Source organism: Podarcis melisellensis (assembly GCF_964234715.1).
Source record: "Podarcis melisellensis genome assembly, chromosome: 1".
NCBI lineage: Eukaryota > Metazoa > Chordata > Lepidosauria > Squamata > Lacertidae > Podarcis > Podarcis melisellensis.
The window spans coordinates 28,588,556-28,613,668 of record NC_138528.1 but is presented as its reverse complement, the minus strand read 5'-3'; the positions used below and the strand labels follow the sequence as shown (position 1 = coordinate 28,613,668).

The 25,113-nt window shown below is 42.6% G+C and overlaps 1 protein-coding gene and 1 long non-coding RNA gene across 26 annotated transcripts in view; one reads left to right on the top strand and one right to left on the bottom strand.

Moving 5' to 3' along the window:
* The window catches only part of NRXN3 (neurexin 3), a 1,185,406-nt gene that overhangs the window by 154,395 nt on the left and 1,005,898 nt on the right, over window positions 1-25,113 (top strand). The gene's annotated exons all lie outside the window — the stretch shown is intronic.
* LOC309372862 lies at window positions 1,480-18,684 on the bottom strand. Of its 2 annotated transcripts, XR_014169713.1 has the most exons (4): window positions 18,554-18,684; window positions 14,987-15,138; window positions 13,937-14,089; window positions 1,480-1,840 (listed from the first exon to the last, which is right to left on the bottom strand). It is a non-coding gene; the product is annotated as an uncharacterized lncRNA (long non-coding RNA). The 2 variants fall into 2 exon arrangements; XR_014169714.1 differs by lacking the exons at window positions 1,480-1,840; window positions 13,937-14,089 and having other exon boundaries at window positions 14,903-15,138.

Sequence of the window (25,113 nt, the reverse complement as noted above, 5' to 3'; positions counted from 1 at the left end):
CCTGCCTGGTTTTTTTACATGAGTAGACTGTGTGCTTTTATTTAAAATGCATCTCTGGGTTATTTGTGGGGCATAGGAATTCATTTATTCCCCTCCCTGCAATATAATCCGCCCCCCAAGGTCTGAGGGACAGTGAATTGGCCCCCTGCTGAAAAAGTTTGCTGACCCCTGGACTAGATGGATCATTGCCTGATCTAGCAGGCTCTTCTTATGTTCTTATTGCAGTAATATTGCAAGCAGAACTGGGGACAGCCCAATCATTGGGGTGCCAACTTGAATAAAATATGGGGGGCAGGTAAGCCCTACCCCACATAATCATATTACACAATGCATGTGCACCATTTGAATGTCCATTAACTTTGGGGAGCACAGCTCCTTCAAATATTTTATTGGGAGGGCCGAAGGGACCTTGGCTCCTATGCCACTCATTGTGGGCTATTCTTCACATCGCACCCTAGTCTTGATGGCTGAAATTGAGCAGTTCAGATTTATGACATCCAACTTGATTTCCCATGACATTTCTACTTACAGAGTATCTGTGTATCAGAAGAAGTGTGCATGTGCATGAAAGCTTATACCCATAACAATCTTAGTTGGTCTCTAAGGTGCCACTTTTGACCAAACTGTGGGAGGCAGTGGAAGACAGGAGTGCCTGGCATGCTCTGGTCCATGGGGTCACGAAGAGTCGGACACGACTAAATGACTAAACAACAACAACAACAAGAAGATGCCACTGGACAATTTTTTAATTTTATTCCTACTTACAGTTTACCATACCTACCTCTTCTCTTATCAGTGTTAACATGTTTTTACATACTACACTGGTGAGAGAAGTTACTCTGGGTAATTCTGTAATGACTTGCCCCTCTAGTTACCGGTAGAACACTTGCTTTCCATGATAACTTAATCCAGGAAGAGATTGCTTCGATGTGCAAGTTCTGTGTTCTGGCTGTAATGTCTCGTACGGCTTGCCCATGTGGATCTTGAATTTATGTGACACGCCTGGACTTCTGATTGTTCTATTGCTGGCATTGAAATCCTACATGATTTGGGAAGCTGCACATGATGAGGTATGGTGGATCTTAACAGCTGTGGCATCACATACTGGAAGTCTGAAGCATCCCATTTTGCCAAGCACTAGTTGGGTTTGTTTAAAAAGTGAATTCATCACAGTGGTGAATTTATATGGGGGACAAAGAATAAAAGCTAAAGATGGCATGTAGTCAATTTCCCTGTGATTGTGGCATGGACCCTGCAGTCAGTATAGATTGGAAAGGACCCTTGCTCTGCAATTGCCTCTGTTGCTGCTCTTGAAATCAAAGAAAGGCTAGCTTGGGGGGTGGGGCAGCTCCCTTGCTTGGTGCTTAAGTATTCATTGGCAATTGCCTTCATTGTTCCCCACTTTATTAGCTTTCACCAAGTAGTTCAGCTTTTACTAAGGGCAGTGGGGTTTATGGCAGCAATATTTCTCATAGTGTCAGAGATAAAATATCCAGCTAATAACAGACTCTCTGGTAATGTAAATCGCAGAAGAAAAGCAATCTCATTTTGAAGAAGTCCTGCCTGGGAATGTTAAGTCTCCCATTCAAAGGAAGCAGCCTGCAAAATCCACAACACTTTATGTTTACTAACAAGATAAATCATTTGTCTTAAGTGACAGGAGGCAAAGGAGATCTAATTCCAGCCCCTTCCATTTCCAATAGCCAGCAACAGCTGCATCCTTGGTGGTTTCTTCCTGAGAGATGCTGAATCCCCACAACTATTCTCAATTCCATAAACGTAGTGGGTGTTCAGTGCCTTTCTTGCCAGAGATCAAGTAGTCTGGCTTAGTCCATCCTCCCTGATGAGGAAAGAGGAATGGTGAGGAATTATATAGCACATAGGAAAGAAGACTGATTTTGGGGTGTAGGCAATGGACATATTTGCACGACATTACTGTATTATATCTGTTTTATACTAGTTCAGCTGTCCTGGATTCCATCAAAGAATCCCCAGAATGCTAGTTTAGTGAGAATGCTAAGAATTCTGTTTCAACAGTCTTGAGACTGTGATGAACGGAGAAACAGCAACATAACTTAACCCACATGATCTTTACTTAAGTTAAGGTTCTTTGTTTAGTTTTGTGTGTGTGTGGGGGGTATATACCTAATTATATATACCAGCCTTTCTCAACCTTGGGTGCCTATAAGTTGTTGGACTACAACTCCCATTATCCCTGACTGCTTGCCCTTCTCACTAGGGATAGTGGGAGTTGTAGTTCAACTACTTCTGGGGATCCAAGGTTGGACTGGTATAGACTGGTATAGACAGTAGATGTGGTAAATATAACTGCTTCACAGATGAGCTTGTTTGCATAGTAAGGGGATGCCACACATAGAAAACCCCACAGACCAGCGTTGGCCAAACTTGGGTCTCCAGTTGTTTTGGGACTACAATTACATCATCCCTTACCACTGGTTCTGTTAGCTAGGGATGATGGGAGTTGTAGTCCAAAAACAGCTGGAGACCCAAGCTTGGCCAACACTGCCACAGACCTTGCCATGTTTAAAATATTTGTGTGAATCCACACTTAACACTATTGTAGATTGGCATTTAGGCTTCCCAAGGACGAAAGCATGATTTGACTTAATGATTTGTTTACCATGTTAATTTGTATTCATTTTGCTCTAAGCTATTTCCTGCACAATGCCATCGATTGTTTACAATAATGTTATCAGTGCCTATGACATTACTGAATCCAAGCCATGCATGCTTCTTGATGGAGTGGAGTGGGGAAAGCATGCAATCGGGACAAAATCCAACATGCCCAAGTGCTCTTTGAATGAGAGGAATGTAACAGCACAAGAAAATACTCCAAGGCTTGCCCAATTTCAATGAATCCCAAGTATGCTTCACTGTCTCTGGATTGCAGCCATTGTGTTCAATATTAAAAAGTGGTGTTAGCGTTCAGACAAAGGGAACTATTGCCTTCATTAAATATTCTTCAAAAAAAGCCACCCTGTATTGAAATTCTGTCATATTTATTTTAATTGGTGAACTAATTGATTAATTGGTTAAGAAAGCAAGGTATTTAATCACCTAAGATTTGAGCTACCAGACAGCCCTGCCGTTGCCTGTGGAATGCATGCAGGAGCTCTGTTGCTGAAGAAATAGATTCATTTTGCAGTTTGCTTATTGGTTGCTTGGAATGACATGCTAAGAAATTGATCCACTGTTTGGGGTTAGCTGTTTGGGGATGTGGGGCGGGAGAAATCTCAAGTGGTTTCTAAAAGAAAGCCAGTTGGAAGCAACTGGAGGCAGTAGCTCTTTTTTTTTGTAAACAAAACAAAACAGTTTAGTCATGAAACCTCAAGCATTCACAATGCACTGGTTGCACTGGTAGGACAAGAACCAAGGTCTTTTCTGGCAGCTGAGTTGATTGATGACCTGGGAGACTGCATGTAGCATAAGTAGTAATGTGATACAGGGTGCCCATTATAGGCAATTACAATTTGAATAAGTTATCAGCTGAAGGAGGAAAAGGACTGGAGAGCTGTTTTATTAACCCCCTGATGTTATGCTCACAGTATTTTTTATTTTATTTTTTGCTTGGGGTGGGTGGGAGTTTATGAGTTGATGTGAATTACGATCACAGTGACAAATGCTGATGCCCTGAGAATTCCTGATCATAACCTCACTAGCAGGCAGTATTTTATCAGCACAGTTCAAAGCAGCCGTCCATATATTTTCCCAAACTGAGGGATCAAGCAAGATGGTGTCTTGGAAACACTTTGAATTTACTTACTTGCCAGACTGAAACACCGCTGTATTAGGATTTTGCCTTAATTCAACAGAAGCCTTCAAGTGTTTTACAAAGTGCTTAACGCATTTCACAAATTAGTGAACTGCAGCAACTTCTTTAGGAAAGTGAAGCAGCTATTGTTACACAACTGTTGGCAATAAAGAGCTAATATAAATACTCCTCCATGCTACACTGAGCCTGCTAGGGGAATGCGGGAAGACAGTTGGGTTATGTGGAGTGGCGGAGTTGTCACAGTGAATTGCTCCTGTTTCCTTGAAAGTGCTGGGTGATCTTATTTAGTTCTTACTGACTGTTAATTTTGCTCATCCTCAACCCTTATGTATATTGATGTGCCACCTTCTCAGCCCACTTCATTCACTGGGGGTGAGGGCCTGCCTTCTGCCCAGGTGTGTGCCAAGTAAAGCCACTTTCCCCTTGCAAGACAAAATGCCACTTTAAATGTGTTTTCACATGAGTTCCTGTGTGGTGTAGGACTGGGGAATCTCCAATGCAATTCCCTGCTCAGCTCCAAAGCTCATTGGGTACAGGTACCTCTCCTGAGATCCTTTGGGGGAGGACAAGAGGTGAGATGCGGAGGAAAGGCTGGGAATATGCCTGTTCTTCCCAAGCTTTTTAACCAGATCTCACCCTTGGGGTCCCTTCCAACTCTGTTTCTTCAGTTCTATGATTCTGACAGAATACAACATGGCTGTTTAGCAACCAAACACAAATTACCAGCCACAATAATGATTGCCATGCCCCTCCATTGCAATACACTTGTCTTCCAGGAAATCACAATTAAGGAAATTTGAACTGACTGTGAAGTGAACGAGTTCATTTTGTAAAGGGGTGTGTGTGTGTGTGTGAATTTGAAATACTTTTGGAGACATTTAACTAGAACTAGTTCCCTTTTAAACTGAAGTTTCCAAGCTCTGCAAAAAGCACAATTTCTTTTGTCTTGTCGCTTATGTCCTACCTTGCAATGTACAGGGAAGTTTCTACAGTTTACATAAACTGGCCTCAATTTTATCACTTTGAAGTTTTCTGGATGGACATTCTGTCAGAGTGTGTGTGTGAATTCTCTTGTTGGTGATGGATTTCTTACACTGAATGACTGGTTGTGAGAATATCTTTCAAATACTGAGAAAGTACTTCAAAGTCTTTGCACAAATAGTGATACAAAAGTGTAATATGTTTCATTGGTGCATATGGCCTAATTAAGACAGTGCATTTGGCCATTTTATCCATGGGTAGACCATAAAATGTTGTCACCAGCCAGCATCCAAGTGCAAGTTAATTCAGTTTTTTTAAATGCTAATGATCACTATTGATGCATTAAGAGCCAATCAGGGACCACATGCCAGGAATGAGTTTACCATATGGTGCCTCTGGAAGCTAATATTGATTCTCATTATTTTAAAATGATTACAAACATTGCAGGTGTTTCGTAATAATATCTATTGTCTAATTAGAACATGCATGAAATGAGCTTATTCTGACTGCTAACAAATATTGATTTGAACAACCAAGTCTGCCTTATATGAATGATGAGAGCTTATCAACCAGGATAATGTGTTCTTGTTGGAAACACTTTGCTAATTGAGTAATTGGGGGTAGATGTTGGGCCAGGGGCTCCAGTAGAACTGAAGCAAATTTGTTCCCAGAAATTCCCCTTAAATTCCCCTTTTGTGTATTTCCCCAGATAGCATTTTGTTGTCTTGAATATTTTCCAAGCGTTGGAGATCTGCTTTTGACATCAAATCATGTTTGGTTTTTCCAGTTATCTTCATCAGCATTTTGCAGGATTTGAAAGCCAGCATACAATGGTATTTTAGTGTACAACATGGCTGAGAGTGAACCCACAGTGCTATATCACAGTGAAAGGACTTCTGTCTGTCTCCAAGGAGCATTGTTTGGTGGAGAGCATCCTGAGCCATGTCCTTGGGTGCACTTTCAATTCACACAGGGCAGTATTGGAGCTCACCATTCCTCATTGAGAATCAAGAGTGCTTTTGAACACATCCAACATGCTTCTGTTATTATCAACAGGATTATTACTGCATTCATGAACTGCTTCTCATGAGGCATTTTGAAGTGATTCCACAATTCAGTAAACACATAGATAAACAACTGCTTATGTAAAAAACAGTTAAAAATGGTTACTATATTAAAATATTTATGAAATAATAATAATAATAATAATAATAATAATAATAATAATAAATAATAATAATAAATTTCAAATCTAATGCAAATACTGATTGGAGTAAATATCTCCACCTCACAGGCTTGTTGAAAGGGAAGAGTCTTCAACAAGTACTGAAAAAACAAGAGAGAGGATATAATATGGTATCTTCAGAATTCCCTCTCCAGCCGAGTGCAGTGATTGACTGGGTATATAAGAGGTGAGACAATCTTTTAGGTTAGAGGTTTTCAACCTTTTTGAGTCCACAGCTCCCCTGACCAACTAGACCAACTACATTCTTTCTGTGGCACTCCTTGGGAGTCGTCCAGGCAGCCATCCCTGGTCTCTGGGCTGCCCCCCACTCCACCCCAAAGAGAGGTGCCTCCTCTCACTGGCCCACAGGGGCCTGGGAAGAAGATGCCCCCAGCCTTAGTGGCCCAATGGAGACTGGCCAAAGGTGAAAGTGAGGCCAGCTCACATTGGGAGGCAGCAATGGTAACAGTGGGCAATGCCGGGCCTGCAAAGCAGAAAGGCTCCCCTTCAGCACTGGACCATCAGCTCCAAGGCAGGCCTTGCACAAGAAAGGCCAGCGCAGTGCCTGCCTGCCTAACCTCCAACTTGTCTGCCCATTCCCAATAGCAAGGGCTGGTTGACTGGGTACTCTTGCCCACATACTTGCTTACTCCAAGACCACCTCAGCTCCTGGCAACCAGCACTCCCTTGCCAGCACCATTCACCTTCAGAGCTTTTAGCCAGGGCTGCTGCAACAAATAGCTGTGCAAACCTTTGGGAGGCAGAGGTGGGCATCAGAAGAGGGAGGGAAGAAAAGAGGGACAAAGGCCAGTGTTGCCTGCTACACCCTTGGCTATCATTCAGGGCACCCCAGGGTGCCATGGCAGACTGGTTGAAGGCCACTGTTTTAGGTATTCTGCCCCCACAATGTATAAAGTTATGGATATCAGTACCAGTACTCTGAACTTTGTGTGCTGTAGAGAAAGATGATTATTGACAGTGAGCATGTTTCTTTCGGTGCTCTTCTCATTAAGGAAGCCTTGATAAGCTCCCAAAGAACCCAGGGCTCTGGGGTATAGTTTGAAAACTGGAATACCATTATCAAGTATCCTTTAATAAGACAACTTGGCTTACAGTGCACCTGCACTTTAGAACATATTTTGAAAGAAACAGCACCGAAACACTTCATTCAATATGGCATTGCAGACTTAGGCATTTGGATGCTTCTAGGTCCATTGGGACGCGGGTGGCGCTGTGGTTAAAAGCCTCAGTGCCTAGGACTTGCTGATCAAAAGGTCGGTGGTTCAAATCCCCGCGGCGGGGTGCGCTCCCGTTGCTCGGTCCCAGCGCCTGCCAACCTAGCAGTTTGAAAGCACCCCTGGGTGCAAGTAGATAAATAGGGACCGCTTACTGGCGGGAAGGTAAACGGCGTTTCCGTGTGCTGCGCTGGCTCGCCAGATGCAGCTTTGTCACGCTGGCCACGTGACCCGGAAGTGTCTCTGGACAGCGCTGGCCCCTGGCCTCTTAAGTGAGATGGGCGCACAACCCTAGAGTCGGACACGACTGGCCCGTATGGGCAGGGGTACCTTTACCTTTATCTTTTTTAGGTCCAGCCATGGATCACGGTTGTCTCTTAACAACTAGGAAAGGGAGGAATTCAGCTTTGTTCTCAAGATTTTGAAGAACAGAAGGATCATTATGTTGATGGGAGAAAATGTTCAAAATAACCTATCTGTTCACATGCTGTCCAATATGGTCAGGGTGAAACTGGCAAGCAACAAAACCTCTCCCTTATTTACAATGAGACAATGCCCCTCTAGTAAAAAGGAGATTTGAAAATCACTGCCATAATAATCGTATCCAGAAGTGTGAGCAGGAAGGAGAACATGATTTTGATAGTCTTGGAATCCTGTAGTCATGAGCCCAGAAGCTGAAATGAGCCAAGTGGCTCAGGTGTTGGTTGTTGTTGTTGTTCGGGTTTTTTAAAGCAGTCTGTAAAGTTAGATATCAAGCCACAGCAGAAACTCTGATCTGGCAGTTCAGTGAGGCAGAGGAATTCTCAGGTCCAGGCTGTGCATAGACAAGCCCAGAAACAACTCTGTTAGACATGGTGCCAGGTCTGGTATCAATGAACAGATTAACCATGGTGGGACTCTTCTTGCCAAGCAATCTGGATGAGAATTGGAGCCATTGTCAAAGGTGGCACCTTTTAAAGTTAACAAGAACACTGGAGACCAGGCAAAACAGTAGGTCACTTTCATTTCAGAAACCAAACCGTAGGGCAGAAGAAGCAGCCAATGAAATGAAGATTATGTCAATGACATCAGTGCAGATATTGCACATGTATCCATATTTCTTGTTATGATAACTTAAATTAAACCCAGCACCCGAGACACAAACCTCAGGTAGTATGGTGGTCTGAATTCTGACGGCTTTTCCTTTGGAACTCAGACCTTAAAGACTTTGGCTCACACATTACACTTTAGGTCCATTCCTAAGGTTTTTATACATTTAAAAATGTCCAGTGTGGAATATGACAAGCAGCTGTTGAAAACATGTGGATTAAACAGATGTACTCATCACCCAGGATCCCTGTATGTGTGTATTTGTATGTGTATATCTTTATTTCTTTCTTCTTCTTCTTTGGCGATCACTCATAGCCGAGTAAGATTGTCTTCCATAAACACGGTTTTAAAAATGAGTGCATAAGTGATTGTCGAGGCCAATTCTGGATCCACACGTCCTTCCACAGTTGGGGACATTGGTATCCGGGCGGGAGTTGATCACAGTGTGGATTTGCCAAGTGTGCCTTCCTCTTAGCACGTTTCTCCCTTGCGTCCTAAGTTCGAGTGTCTTCAAAGCCCATGACACCTTTGGTAAAGGCTGTTCTCCAATTGGAGCACTCACAGGCAAATGTTTCCCAGTTGTTGGTGTTTACACTACATTTTAAAAATTTGCCTTGAGACAGTCTTTAAATGTCTTTTGTTGACCATCAGCATTACACTTTCCATTTTTAAGTTCAGAATAGAGTAGTTGATTGGGAAGACGATAATCAGGAAAGCTTATACCTAGAACAAACTTGGTCTCTAAGTTGCTACTGGACAATTTTTTAATTGATTTTGACTGCTTCAGCAATGGTGATCTTTGCTTGTTCCAGTACACTGGTATTAGTTTGTCTGTCTTCCCAAGTGATGTGTAAATTTTTTCAGAGACACCGTTTGTGTCTCCGAACAGAATGTGTATATAGGCTGGACTCCTAACCCTAATTACATGGGAATAAGCCCCATTGACTTACTTCTGAGTAGGCATGGTTAGCATTGTGCTACCCATTGCTATCTCATAATGTAGATTTCTCATCTATGTCATTCGAAAGTGAACTTTGTCATAGAGCTATCTTAAAAATGAGGAGGCTGACTTACCTCTTCCAAATATCAATATCAAGCACCCTCCATTGCTTTGACTTCATTGGAAGTCTGAGGAAGGACTTTTGGGTTTTAGATCTCTGTTCTGCACAGCAAGTAATTCTAATAGCATATTTCCTCTTTTCTTCCTTGCCCACTGGCTCAGATATGAATTCCCGACTTTTCCCTCTTAACTTCTTCCTTGGTTTCATGCACCTGGTCTGCGTTCATGTTCCCTAAATCTTTTTCCAGGTGGCAACTCATTCCGTGGGGTAATCAATATCCTGCTCTGCTGGAACACTGTTACCAGGGAAACCTCTGCAGGCTGTCGCCCAGGACCTCATTGAGATGCATCAGCCACAGCAGGGCCTTTCTGAGGGCAAAATGGTCTTGGCATGGGCAGTTTGGCAGTAGGGCCTGAGCTGAGCTCTCAGATGGAGTCCACATCATTAAATATTGCTGGCTTCCGTTAGGCACCGGTTTGATAACCAGAGACATTTTCACACGCTCAGCAAAAAGAAAAAGTGGAAATTGGTGTCAGGGGTGGCATATCTTTTATGGAAGAGACTCGGTTGGATGGAGAGGCCAATAAATATGTTAATATATTGTCCTGATGCACGGTGCTTATGGTTCACTTCATTCACTGGGGTTTCTGTCTATGGAACATGCCTAATATATGAGAATGCTAAAATTCTTGAGTAGCAATAGAAGTAAATGGGAAGAAGGGTTGATTGTTAAAGCACTCTGGGAAATGTAGTTTTGGGAAGGGAATAGGGGGTCATCTAATAATTCTTAGCACCCTTAACAAACTGCAGTTCACAGGAGTCTTGGTTGGGGGGGGGGGAGTCATGACTGTATTAAGCGAAACTAAACTCTTTTGGCAACTGGTCTCCGACTCAATGAGAAATAGCTCCTCAGCCCCCAGCTGTGTCATTCCAGCTCAGGTTTGGGAGAACCACTTCAGAAATATATTTATGGAAAATCCAAACCTCCCTTCCAGTTCACAGGAGGATGACAGGGTACAATTGTCACTGCTCCCTAATTGGAGGCCGGTAACTGTGGAGGAAGTCCATACATTAATTGGGAAGCTGAAGAGCGGAAAGGCTCCGGGGAAAGACTTTATCCCAGCTGAGGTGATTACATCAAACCAGCACTGGTGGGCCCCGCTTCTGGCAGCACTCTTTACGGTAGTAAATAACTCTGGTAAGGTACCATATAGCTGGAAACATGCTATAGTAGTCCCAATCTTTAAGAGAGGCCACCCAAATGTACCTTCCAATTATAGGCCTATTAGCCTGCTCTCAATAATTGGGAAACTATATGCCCATTTCCTCAGTAGCAAATTGACAACTTTTCTAAATGAACATAATATACTATCTGAAGCCCAGGCAGCTTTCCGTGAGAATCATTCAACAACAGACCACTGTCTAATGCTGTCCTTCCTAGCTGAGAAGTATACCAGACACCTACAGGGTAAACTCTTCGTGGCCTTTATGGACCTGAAATCAGCATTTGACTCCATCCCCAGATCCCAGCTATGGTCCAAATTGAGTCTGATCTTGCAGGACAAACGGCTTCTCTTTCTTATAAAAGCCCTGTACAATGGAACCAAGCTGCAGGTCCGATGCGGTCGACAGGGACAGCTATCGAACAGCATCGAGATGACTAGGGGGGTGAGACAGGGTTGTATTTTGGCCCCCACATTGTTCTGCCTATTCCTAAATGACCTAGAAGAGAACTTAATGGACCCAGATGGACACATTCCAAAAATAGGAATGAGAAGGACCCCTTTGTTGTTGTATGCTGATGACGCAGCCATCATCTCGCGTTCCAGGCCGGGCTTGAATTATCTGTTGAGGAAATTTTCTGATTACTGTTCTGGAAATGGTTTATCCATTAATTATGAAAAATCTAAAATCTTAGTCTTCGAAAGAAGATTCTCCCAGTCTAAATGGGTGCTGGATGGCCATAACCTCGAACAGGTAAAATACTTCAGCTACCTAGGGCTCACATTCCATCATACAAGATCTTGGAAGCACCATTGGCAAACCTCCCTTCAAAAGGCGGAGATTACAAAGCTAGCCATACATAAATTCTTCTTCACAAAGGGCGGCAAATATGTTCCAGCAGCCTTAAGGGTTTTCAACGCAAAACCCGTTTCCCAACTCCTGTATGCAGCAAATGTCTGGCATAATGGGGACCTGCCAAAGCTAGATGGCTTTCAGGCAAAATTTATACGATCTCTGCTGCAGGTACCTAACTGTGTCCCCAACTCCGTACTTCTGTTGGAAGCTGGTGAATGCCCAATTTCAGCTAGAGCATGGTGGGCTGCCCTAAGACATTGGCTCAGGATTTCAGTGTTTAATCTAGGGAAGGGTCTGTACCAACATATCACCAATGAGGAATTTGTCAGCAAATGGCAGAAAACCATGGCTAAAAAAGCCACCTCTATTGGTCTGTCTCCCCCCCCCAACTGTATTACCTGGGCTATGAAGGCGCCCAAAAGGCTTTAAAGCAAAGATTATGGGACAATGCACACAGTGACTTGCGATCTCGGTCACACGCAGTCTGTAGTCCACTGGCAGCAGGAGTTCAATATGGGTATGTCTTTGAGTTAACACCTTACATCAAAAACCTGACAGTACCTAACTATCGAAGCCTTTTCACCAAGGCCAGACTGAATGTCTTCCCCTCTGCAGTGCTGGATGGTAGGTTGAGAGGAGTTCCCTACCAGGACAGACTTTGCTCGTGTGCTCAAGACATCGAGTCCATAAATCATATTTTGTTACATTGTGCGAAGTATGAGCAGGCCAGGGCTGAACTGATACTACCCTTGCTGGTGCCTTTCCCGGGAAAGTCAGAGGCTCACTATGTCAGGTTCCTACTGGAAGACCGGACAAAAGCTAGAACTTTGGCAGTGGCAAAGTTTTTATCGGTGGTTGAAAGAACAAATGAGCCCTATATTCCAAACAAAGTGCTTGATTAACCTGGAGGTAGGCTGTATGAACTCTGTATTGATTTGTAATGTTTTGTTGGTCTCTGGACCGTAATAAAGATTGTTTGTTTGTATTAAGCGGCATGATGCTGCTTTAAAAATGTATAGTGCAAATGGGGCCTCAGAGTAAACATATTAATTTATTAATTAAATGTGTATGCCACCCTTCAGCCATAGTTCTCCATGCGGTTCACAGCATTAAAAATACAATATAAACACAAAAATGCATAATAAAAACAAGAACAAAACAAACTGCCCTTTGCCCTCCCTTAAATCTGCCAATCATCCAAAAATGGATTTCAGGGTAGTATATGAAAGGTTTTAAATCTACAAATACAGTATAAAACATAACCAACAATGCAGTAAAATTATGAGGAACAAAGCAACTCAACCAGTTTATAAAGGGTACTTTGCTAGTTGGATTAGTAATCAAATTTGGAATAGGTGCCACTTTGGTGGAATGGTGAAAGTATCAGTCTAGGACTGTGGAAACCCACCTTCAAATCCCCACTGGGACAGTCATTCTCGCCAGGGGATGGTCTGTTTGGTGTAGTGGTTAGAATGTTGGACTAGGACCTGAGAGACCAGGGTTCAAATCCCCGCTCAGCCATGGAGCTTGTTGGGTGAACATGAACAACTCACTATTTCTCAGCTTAATTTACCTCACAGTAATGGAGAGCGGGAGAACAACTGTGCCATCTTGAGCTTTCTTTAGGAAAAGAATGGTATAAATGTAATAATAATTATGCTACTGCTTAAGAGGACTCTTGAGAATAAAATAGGTATATGTATGTATGTGTGTATGTGTATGTGTATGTATGTGTGTGACCATGTATGCTGCCCTAAGTTCCTTGGAAGAAGGGTAGAAAATAAATCCAATGTTTAATCAATCAATAAGGCATCTTCCACCTGTGGTGGAATCTGATAATATTTCCCTCAAACCATCTGCTTTGCCTTGAGCAATACTTGTGGGGAATAAACTGCATTTGTTGCATGTGTACATAAGCAGATCCCTAGTGACCCTTTTGGGAAGATCAAATTCACTGTTTACAGAGAGTGAAAGCTCATCAAATGTGTTGCTGGCCTTTGCCACTCTGTCAATATACGGGAGCAAGAGACTCGCGGCCTGTTTCTTGCTGCTTGATTATGCACACTCATGACTGAGTGGGCCTGCTTAACAGAGCAGAAGAACTTGAGAGGAGCCCACCTCTGGACCTGCCTCATTTTCCTCTTGACCAACCGTTGTCAGGGGGAAAAAAGGTTAGCAGAGAGTGTTTGATTAGATACAGGTTTGACTCTTTCCTTTAAGAGGGAGTTCATGTTAACGCTTAATTGGAAGCAACTGACTTTGACCATAGGGGGTTCACTGGTTATGTTGTTCTGCCACCTGCTTTTATTGTCTGAGGTTCCTGCCGTGTGGCTTTTGCAGGAGAAACGCCTCTGGGGAGATGGGTTAATGTTGGAGGCTCAAAGATTTGAGAATGCTCAGATCACACTCTGCCAGCAAAATTTTCTTTCCCCACCCCCCACCCGCTTTTTCTTGGGAGGGAAAAGAGGCTTACAGGAAGGGACAGATTTCTTCTTTGCGACACATCACACAGAGCCTTGTTAATGAATTCTGCCTGGATGGAAATGTCCTTGTTGATGTGATTTTTCTGGCTGATCAACTGTGTTTGCTGAAGAATGCCCTTTCTTCTGTGTTTGTATGGTTCCTACTAATTACAAAACACTTCTTTAAAAGAGAGGAGGCATTTTGCTGAGTGCATCAAGCTTGACTATTTTAGTGAATGAAAGTTATTAATGTCCTTGCATGTAAGGAGGGAATTGGAGTTGAGGGTGGTACAATTCCCAAAGTTTCCTGGCCCTGTTTGAAACTCCCATCGTTCCAGGTGGATTTTGCGACAGTGAATTTCATTAGTGTGAGCAGTTTCTGAGCACTGGGCCTAAGATTTCAGATTTAATCTGCAGAGTCCAGCTACTCTCTGAAGACTGGAGAAGAGACCCTCTTTAGAATATTTGGGCAGGGGAAGGGCTAGACTATGTGAAAAAAGAACATAATATTTTAGCTGCAGTTCATTCATTTTCAGCTTTGTATTCTAGCTATAAAAAAGCATGCAGTGGAACGGTCTCCTTGGAAGGTTGTGGACTCACCTTCCTTAGAGGTTTTTAAGCAGAGGTTGGATGGCCATGTGTCATGGATGCTTTAGCTGACTTTCCTACATTGCAGGGGGTTGCTCTAGAACAGTGGTGGCCAAACTCTGCCCCCCCAGATGTTTTGGGACTACAATTCCCATAATCCCTGACCACTGGTTCTGTTAGCTAGGGATGATGGGAGTTGTAGTCCCCAAACATCTGGAGGGCTGAGTTTGGCCACCACTGCTCTAGAACGATGACCTTTGAGCTCCCTTCCAGCTCTAAGATTCTAGGATTCTAAATTCCTTCTTTCACCTTCCCTCCTATTCTGCAGCCCTCCTACCTGTGCATATATATGCTACTGTATCTCTAACACAAATAGACTCTTAAGAGCAAATCTGCCAGTTACTTTATTCACTTAGAGCAGGTTAAGTGATGGATGCTGTACATATGTAGGTGTTTGCTTGTTAATAAAATACCTGCTCCAAATTACCACATTGCATCTTGAACTTCATGTAGAAGACAACTCATGGTGCCAGGAGTGAAATAATATATAAATATCTCTCTCACATATGAGGCAGCTGAGGAGTGGAAGAGGGAGAGGACTGAGTAAAGCAGGAATGGAGATACACTGAGAAGAAAAAGGGGGTAGTTTCAAACAACAGCATATATTTGAGTAAAGCAGGAATGGATGACTTTTTCGCTATTGGACTGGGTTTTTTTGGGGGGTGGCAAGCATCAAGACTGAAGGTGTTTCCTCAGGCTGCCTGCAACTGCGTCTCATTCAGCAGCAAGCTGCATTCTCCACACCAAGTTCCAGACTACAGCAGGTTTGCAACTGTCATCACAGTTCACAGGGCTGATTACATTTACTCAGCCTTTTCTCCTTAACAGGAGAGCAAAGTTAATTCTAATGGAATTAAAGGTGCTGTTAGAAAGGGAAATACGTTTAATACATAATGCATAGTGAAATTATAGGCCATGCTGCCACGGGACATCATTTCCAAGGCTAAGATTACCCTGGGATTCAAAAAAAGTTAATCTGTGCCAGTGTCTCAGAATGGCACTCATCATGTTTGTATTAAGGTAATTTTTGTTGAGCAGGGAGTGTAGTGTATCAAAAGAGTTGGAGGGCATAGCCAGACTGAAGGTGTCTCTTTGAGCATTGTTTCTAAAACATTAACTGGCTAAAGCAGATCTTGTGTTAAGTAGCTTTCTGGTTCTGGATTAAATATTCGCAGTGCACTACATCACTACACAGAAATAATTCCCACTCTGTTCTGTGGGGATTACTCTAAAAAAGTAAGCATGCATATGAATTCAGCCTCAATTTGGTTTAATCTTTCTCCTGTTCTCTTTATTTATACCCTAATCACGGCCCATCCATTGGAAAACATACAGAGAAGGGCAACTGAAGTGATCAGTGGGTTGAGTCACCTTCCCTTTGGGGACATTCTTGTACTGTATTTTGTGTTTTAGTTTAGGTAGAGAGAAACAGACACACACACACACACACACACACACACACAGCTGTGTTTACTTTGGAGAAAGTGGGTGGGGAAACTCAGACCTGGGAACCAAGTGTGGTCCTCCAGGTCTATCTATTCAGTGCTAGGAACTCTCCTTAGTCCATGCCTACTCCTCAAGACACATCCCTTAGTAGCCTTGTTATAACCCCTGGCTTGAAATTCAGGGAAGCAGAGTTTTGCTTAATATTATGAGACACTTCCTAAGAGTATGAGCTGTTTAGATAAGGTGGAGGCAGACGGGCTTTCATTCATTGGAGGTATTTAAGCAGAGGCTGGATAACAACCTGCCAGGAATGAACTCTCAGAAGTAGCACTGACCATGGTATACTTCCAATTCTGATTTTATAAAAGCGCCACAATATTGGTGGAGATGTCATAAAGTTAGAGAAAGCCCTTCAATACAAAACTTATAACAACAAGCAGTGGCAGCGAAGGAAATGTAGGTTCCATGTACTCCCCCTCACCTCTTTTAAATCAGTGCTGAAGCTTATTCTTCCTATGGGTAATGTGTACCACTTCCCTCTGTCTGGGAACGGCATGCACATTTTGGTTAGTTTTAAATTTGGAGAAAAAGGCAACAGAAATCTTTCCAGATGGGGACAAAATGATTGGGTTACCTCTTTGTATGTTGAACCCAACAGCTTGGAACATTAATGGGGGCTAAGCTTCCATTGTGTTGCTGCATGGAAGCTCAGGAGATGCCTATTGATAAATGTCATTTGAACGCAGATCCAGATTCTTTTCTCCCCCCTTTTTTTTAAAAAGGAGAAAAAGTTGTGCGGCAGAAAGAAGCTATAAGGGAGTCTTACGTGAGATAGGAGCCTCGGTTCCCTGCAGAGCTGTATAAATGACAAACGATAAGGGGCAAGGAATGGGCCACCCGCCTCTGCTCAATTGCTGTGTGGAAAAACTAAAGAAAACAAGCTCACCGTCTATGATAAGATCAAGCTTGGCGGCTTGCAGAGCTAGGACAATGTTTATAGGATTTAGAGGGGGGAAATTGGTTTTTGAAGCGTTTCTTAAATAAAATGGAATCTAGGGATGGCATGATTTAACTCCTATGGTAAACAAGAGGGCTTCTTTTCCAGGGCTGGCTATTGAGACTTACATGTCTATGGCCAGCTTGGAGCTAGAGGGCTGTAGGAAGTTCTTTTCTGTGTTCCTTCCCTGGGTCACTTTGGAATATGTTGCGTAAGTCCAGGTCCATTGCTTTTGCCGCCCACGTCTTCTGTTTCCTCAAATGACTCTCTGTTCTTTCTTCCTTGCCGCCTCATATACTTGGAGCTGCCTCCCATAACATATATAGGACTAGCACCCTCATTCCCAGCATTGCCAAGGAGTTTTAAGAAGCCCACAAATTTAAATCAGTAGTTTAAATCAGTGCAGTTTTGAATGGTTGAGAGTGCCATTTTGATTTAAAACAATGTCCAGTTGTATCCAAGTGAAGACAAAAGCCTGCTCCTTGATCTCAGGAAACCCCTTTCCAGTATGATATGTTCCAGCTTTCTTGGTTACCAGTAAAAGGTAAAGGTAAAGGGGCCCCTGACCCTTAGGTCCAGTCGTGGCCGACTCTGGGGTTGCGGCACTCATCTCACTTTATTGGCCGAGGGAGCCGGTGTACAGCTTCCAGGTCATGTGGCCAGCATGACTAAGCCTCTTCTGGCGAACCAGAGCAGTGCACGGAAATGCCGTTTACCTTCCCGCCAGAGCGGTACCTGTTTATCTACTTGCACTTTGACGTGCTTTCGAACTGCTAGGTTGGCAGGAGCAGGGACCAAGCAACGGGAACTTACCCCGTCGCAGGGATTCGAACCATTGACCTTCTGATCGGCAAGTCCTAGGCTCTGTGGTTTAACCCACAGCGCCACCTGCATCCCTTTGGTTAGCAGAGACCCTTGTAAATTCCAACACACTGGTTCTATTCCCTCCAGTAATAACCTACTATCCAAATTATAATTGTTGCCAAATGTGTTTTGGTTGATATTCTTTAATAAGTACACATGGATCCATTGTGGCATGATATATGTTTAGCTCTTTTTTAAATAAGAAAACTGTTTCAGAAGTTAGGGCACATCAGCCAATTGCACAGCACTTAGATATAACATACAGTCACTGAAGAAGTGTTCTTTGCAATATGTAGTATGGGTTAAACTGAGACAAGTGCTCAGGGATTAATCTGTGGTGTGAGATGACGGGTGTTGCAAGTATGTCAGTGTCCCTGTATTATTTATTACTTCTGTGTAGGTTATTTGTAAAAAGATATAACAGGTCAAAATGGCTGCCTTTAGAGATTGGGAGATGTGGCCTCAACTTATTATTCATGGTAAAATAGCCACAGAAATATTAACTGCAAACCAAGGTATTTTTTCTTTCCTTGTTTGCAACTGGAGAATATTCCCAATGGCTTTAAATTCCCGACCCGTCATTTTCCAGATTATAATATGGACGTGGATGCTCTCCACAAGTCAGAAGGGGTGCTGGAAGAAATATGAATTGACCTTATATACTGAGTCTTACCATAGGTCCATCTGGCTCTGTGTTGACTACACTGACTGGCAGAAGTCTTTCCCAGTCCTGCCTGAAAATGCCAAGGATTGAACCTGAAATCTCCTGCATGCAACTCATGTACTCTGCAACTGAGCCATGGCCCTTCCTGAAATAGAACTGTCACTGAGGTAGAATAATGGCAGATTGTGACAGCCTGTGAACTGACTATTACATCATCAGAAGCCTCCAAGTGACTGTAGCAGCACTCATCAGAACTGAAGCTGACAACCAACTGTGGAGAGCCCCATCCAATCTTCTCAGTAATGATGCCTCTTTACTCCTTACTCACTCACCGACAAACACTGCTGCTTCTAACAGCGCAGAGGAAGAAGGAAGTTGCTTTAAATTCTTCTTCATCTCTGCCATTATATGAAGTTAGGTACTGCAGAGTGAATGAGCAAGCAAGAGGCAGAGACACAGTTACTGAGAGGGCTGGATGGTTGGCTTTTGTGGATGCCTGTAGTTGTTGGTTCTCATAGCTGCTGTCACTGCAGCCAGTCATAAGCCTCTGTTCACAGCCAGCCATGTGAACTGGGTCTTAGTGTGTGCATTGTGGTGTAATCAATCTAGTGTCAGACTACGAATAGGGATACTTGGATTCTCATCCTTGGTTCTGTCGCTTTCTCACAGCCTAACCTCCCTTGTAGGGCTGCTGTGAAGACATGTACGCTCTCCTGAACTCCGTGAAGGAAGGGATGGATACAAATGCAATAAATACATAGGATGAAGGAGAAGCCAGATCTACTTATTTTATGCTTGCTCTATAGTTGCAAAGGCAACTGAAACATTCATTCCCCCCACCTCAATTACTAGTATTTTTGGTCAATGCTCAATTAAAGGTGTCAAAAGAATTAGAGGAGTTGTTATGGCAACTGTATCTTCAAAATTACCATTTTTTTTAAAAAAAGAAAAGCACACACCCTAAATGTTCTTTTTCCCTATAAGAATGCAGAAGAGTCTCTCTCTCCACACACATTACTTATTTCTTCATTTTGAAAGTGGCTAAGCTATGGAGGAGTTGCATTTACATGTCCTACTGAAATATAAAAGATGCCTCAGCAGGAATAATACTGAGACTATTAGTAATCCTGTCCGTTTCCAAGCAAAGGAGAAGGGGAAAAGAACTAAATGTATTCAAGGAAACAACATGACACACTCCCCTATGGCAGCAATTGTGATCCTTGTAAGGAACAAAGGAAAAGTACAACTTGAGGTGAAGGGAGGGTCATTTGCATTAGGATGGTGTGGGTTCAAGACTTGCCCATTCTGGACAATAAATTCACTTTATAAACCTAGTACTCAACCAGCAGGGGGACATTAGATCCACAGTGCTCCTGCCTTTCCATTGTCTATGAACCTTTCTCCACTTCATCATTTTGTCTACTGTCTTCCCTGTGGTTTCCATGCAATGCTGATATACTGATCACTACCTGTGCAAGACTGTAGTGGTGCTCAAGCCATCACCCTTTACCTCCAGTGGCTGTTTTATTGTAACACCGTATTTCCTTAGGACAAGAGTGCCTAACTGTGGGCCTCCAAATTCTGTTGGATTACAACTCCCATCATCCCTGTCCATTTACCGAACTGACTGGTACCACATCTGGAGGTGCTATAAGTTAGCCACCAGTGGCTTAGAATAGCACACAGTGTACATAGCTCATAACATGACTGTGTGAAGTAGCACAAGGAAATATGTCATCCTGGAGTGAAAAGAGAGGAGTATATAGTGGTAGCTGTCAGGACCGATAGGTCTGGTCACTTTCCAGCCCTCAGAAAATATGCAGCGTTACTCATTTTAAGATGTCCATTTGAGCCAAAAATTACATCAGAATATTTGGGAAATATGAAAGCTGGTGGATATCTGGGAGGTGCAATTCAGGTCAATTCATAACCAGAATTTGAAGTATCCCTACCAAGAAGGTGATAGAATTTTTAAAAGGCATTGTTTTACTGTTTCTATGTTGATTTTTATTGTTCGTACACCACTTAGGAACCACCCCTTTCCCCAAATTAAGTAGTTTACTGTAGAAAGAATTTTAAGTCAATAAACTTGCATTGAATTGCGAGAGAGGACAGGGTTGGAGATATGGAAGGCACGCACAGACTTCCCATTCACCATTTCGTTTGCAGAGCAGTGAGGAATTCTGCAGGTATGAAATGCACATCAGTGATGATTTTGCACATCAGTTCAACCACTGGCAAAGTGAGGGTTAAAGTCTTGGATCAATAGTTCAAAATAATTTTTGGAAAACACTTTCAAATTGATTTTTTTATTGCCCTTTTTTATCCATGTTTAAAATTACAAGAAATATAAGAATGGTAAGCAGGAAAAGCAATTTTCAGATGAAACACCATCCTCTGGGGGAAAAAAATCAAACATTTATAATCTGACTATGGATTTGTCAAGCAATGACTACCGTTTGTGTCTCCCTCCATCCTGGTCTCTATCCATTCTCTGTCTCTGTCTCTCTTTTTGTATGGAAGCCAATCCTAGATTTTGTGTGCATGAAATGAAAGTAATTATTTTACTTACTTCCATGGATCAGACAAAGGTGACAAGTAGGAGGAAGAACATGCTATGCTTCTAGTGCCTTAAAAGAAGTGAAAAGAATTGTGTCTACACAGTCAAGAGCAACCCTGAACATTTTGTTGCTTTGGTTAGAGTAGGGGTTGGCAACTTGGTCCCTACCTTCCACTAGTGGGCATTTCAGGATTCTAGGTGGGCAGCAGGGGGTTCTATGGCACAAGCTGAATCCTCCTTCCATTGAGCATTGATGGGCGGTAAATAAATTTTACCATCAAGAAAGATGCATGAGTGGGCGATAGGTATAAAAAGGCTGACTATCCCTGGGTTAGAGTCTAGCTTACACCCATTGCACTGCATTCCCCAGTCTGCTTTGCTCTTCCTAATCACTTCTTGTCCTTTCCTTTCTGGGTGACACATCTGCTCTCCCTACCTTTCATGCTACACCTGATTATATATTGTTACCTGCTACAGAATGTGATGATGACAGCAGTAGTTGTGAGATTGCTCAGAATTTGGGTTCTTGGCACTGAAGGCACAGCTGGCATCTGGGACAAATGTCTCCATTGTCTGCTGGATAGAGGGTAATTTATGCAATTTCGGGAGGGAATTGCCATTGCTGTCAAAACCTATGGGAGAGGGAACTGGTGCATGCTCTGGTTATCTCCCGCTTGGACTACTGCAACGCTCTCTACGTGGGGCTACCTTTGAAGGTGACTCGGAAACTACAACTAATCCAGAATGCGGCAGCTAGACTGGTGACTGGGAGCGGCCGCCGAGACCATATAACACCGGTCTTGAAAGACCTACATTGGCTCCCAGTATGTTTCCGAGCACAATTCAAAGTGTTGGTGCTGACCTTTAAAGCCCTAAACGGCCTCGGTCCAGTATACCTGAAGGAGCGTCTCCACCCTCATCATTCTGCCCGGACGCTGAGGTCCAGCGCCGAGGGCCTTCTGGCGGTTCCCTCATTGCGAGAAGCAAAGCTACAGGGAACCAGGCAGAGGGCCTTCTCGGTAGTGGCGCCCACCCTGTGGAACGCCCTTCCAGCAGATGTCAAAGCAATAAACAACTACCTGACATTCAGAAGACATCTTAAGGCAGCCCTGTTCAGAGAAGTTTTTAACGTGTGATTTTACTGTATTTTATGGAAGCCGCCCAGAGTGGCTGGGGAGGCCCAGCCAGATGGGCGGGGTATAAATAATAAATTATTATTATTATTATTATTATTATTATTATTATTATTATTATTACTTAGTCCAGGCATGGCCAGACTTGGCCCTCCAGATGTTTTGGGACTACAATTCTCATCATTCCCAACCACTGGTCCTGTTAGTTAGTGATGATGGGAGTTGTAGTCCCAAAACATCTGGATGGCCAGTTTTGGCCATGCCTGACTTAGTCACTTACTGTAGAAGACAAACTAAGCATTCTGATTATTGAGCATCATTATATATCTCACACACACACACACACACACAGTATAATATATATATATATATATATATAGCGAGCGACAGAGAAAGAGTAAACATAACCAACAATGATTAGAGTACATTGCAATACCTAACTACAGCTGAAAAATCATATTAGATACTAAAGGTAGTCACTTTGTCCAGGTAAATGTGTTTCTCCACAAGGATGCTTGTGATCCTGCAGATTGTAGCTCATGTCCCCCTTTGTTTACATCTATGGGAACCATATTTTAAAATCCAACCTTGTTTTGATAACCCTCTAACAGGTCTGCTATGGTGAGTCAGCTGCTCTGCTAGTGTTATCTGCCAAATTTCAGCATACCAGATCTAGAGGGTATAGTCAGTTTGAGTTTCCCAGTACTTCGCAATTTCTGGGTGAACAGCTGTCAGGAAGAAGTGTGCGACTTCTTTGTGCAATGTATGTATGTGAGACTCACTAACTTTGGGACTGGCTTTGCTATTTGCTGTCCCACATCCAAGATTACACTAAAAAGATTAAGCCAGAAGTCCTTAAACAGGCGATTCCACCACATACATTCCTATATGGAACAAGGACACTTGTCCTTTACAGCCCTTCCAACACAACAGTGATTGTTATTTATAGAGTTAAGTCTTAGTGGAGAAGGATGTTACCTGTGTTCTACTTCAAAAGTCAACTCATGAAATGCAGATTGCATGGTCTTTAGGGGACCCTTAGACTATACTAAGTCCCTGGCATTGTCTGATATTGGTGTTCCTAAATCTGCCTTTTGTGCTTTCCCCACAGAATTGTGAAATTAACAATCTGTGTAAAATGGACACTATTCCTTGCTTTTCTATTATTGGCTTAATACAGAGATTTTCAAGTGTTCTTAGCAATCTCTTTATTTCTTGTGCACTTTTAAACTTAAATATAAAAACCTTAACTTGAACATTTTGGAACCAGGTCCTGCTTAAAATCAAAATCCATTTTGTTGCCTGATGCAGGTTGTAAGGATGTAAGAGAACTTTGTTTAGCCCACATTGTTACGTGAACCAATGTTATTCCCAGAATAATGCACAGACTCAGTGGCGTAGCGTGGGGGGTGCAGGGGGCCCCGGCCTCACCAGGCGCAACATCTGGGGGTTAGGGTTAGGGGGCGCAAATCCACGGGTTAGGGGGTGCAAATTACTTGCCTTGCCCCGGGTGCTGACAACCCACGCTACGCCACAGCAGAGACTGCAACATAATTAATGCTTCAGATTTCACACTTCTCCAAATTTTGTGGTAAAGTGCTCTGTTCAAAAAATGCACCAGAATGAAAAGAGTGCCTTCTCCTGTGCTACATCCATGTTGCTGATTGAAAAAGGCATTTCTGAGGACTAGTTCCTCCTCAGTTTCTGAACCTGATATAATGTGTGCTGAGAAAACATGCATATTTAAGACTTGCATATGTAAGTCACTTTCAGTTACTTGGTAAGAAAAGTGACTAATAATTTTTTTAAAATTTTTTAAATATATTGCTTTTGGTTAACCTGTATGATTTTCTTACCCTAGATGTGGGCAATAATCAATCTAGCCAAGGTGGCAAAACATTAGTAGAAACTGCTTGTCACACTCAAATGAAGGGCAAGTGTCACTTTTTAGTGGCTTTATACCACATACAAATGAATGTGATGAAGCAAAGAAGCAGAGATCCTGCTCTGAGGTTTTTCAGAATAAACTCAGCTAAAATTAGGCAGTGGGTATAATGAGAGTGGAAGAAATACGTCTAAATTTGGGTGTAACTGAGGTTAGAATGAGATCCAGTCAAGAGAAAAAACAGGTATGGGGAAAAATTGTTTTAAGTTAGGAACTAAAACAGAAATTTGATAGTCTGAATCTTACAACATCCATCCTCATTGGATGTTCATGAGTTCTAATATTATGAGAGGAGAAAAAACAAAACAAAACTTTTATTTATCCTCTTTCCCCAGTATTTCCAGGTAAATATATTTTTGTTCGTCCAGGCCTTTTAAATAACTTAACTTATGGTCTGTTTCACTTACTTTTCAAATCTGAGTTTTAAATGTGCTTTTGGTTTTTAATAGCTTGTATTGTTTTACATTGTATTTTAATTATTGTATTTGCAAGCCACCAAGATAATGTAAATAAAATGAAGTAAAATAATGGAAGGACAACTTAATTAACCAAGGGAGGATTTGTCCTTCCTGTTCCCTGCTTGTGGGTTTACATTACTCTCTTATTGTGATGTCAATCAGTATCAGGGAAAAAGAAGACACACAGTTCAAGATGGGGCTGATGCAACTTTTGAAACATGTTAGCTGAAACCTGTGGAGGAGGTAGGTGTTTGAGTTACTAGAGGAAAAACAACAGCAGCTCATTAGGAGACTCTCCCCCCCCCCCCCGAATCACCGTCAACTTTATCTTGGCAAAATCTCTTCCCTGCATGAATGGAACCAAGGCTGTGTGCTGAGGGAAGTGGGCTGCCTGATTTTTCTTGGCACAATGGTGTGACTCAGTTGACTAGATTGACTTAATTTGAGTCGAGACAGAGTTTATGTGAAGGAGA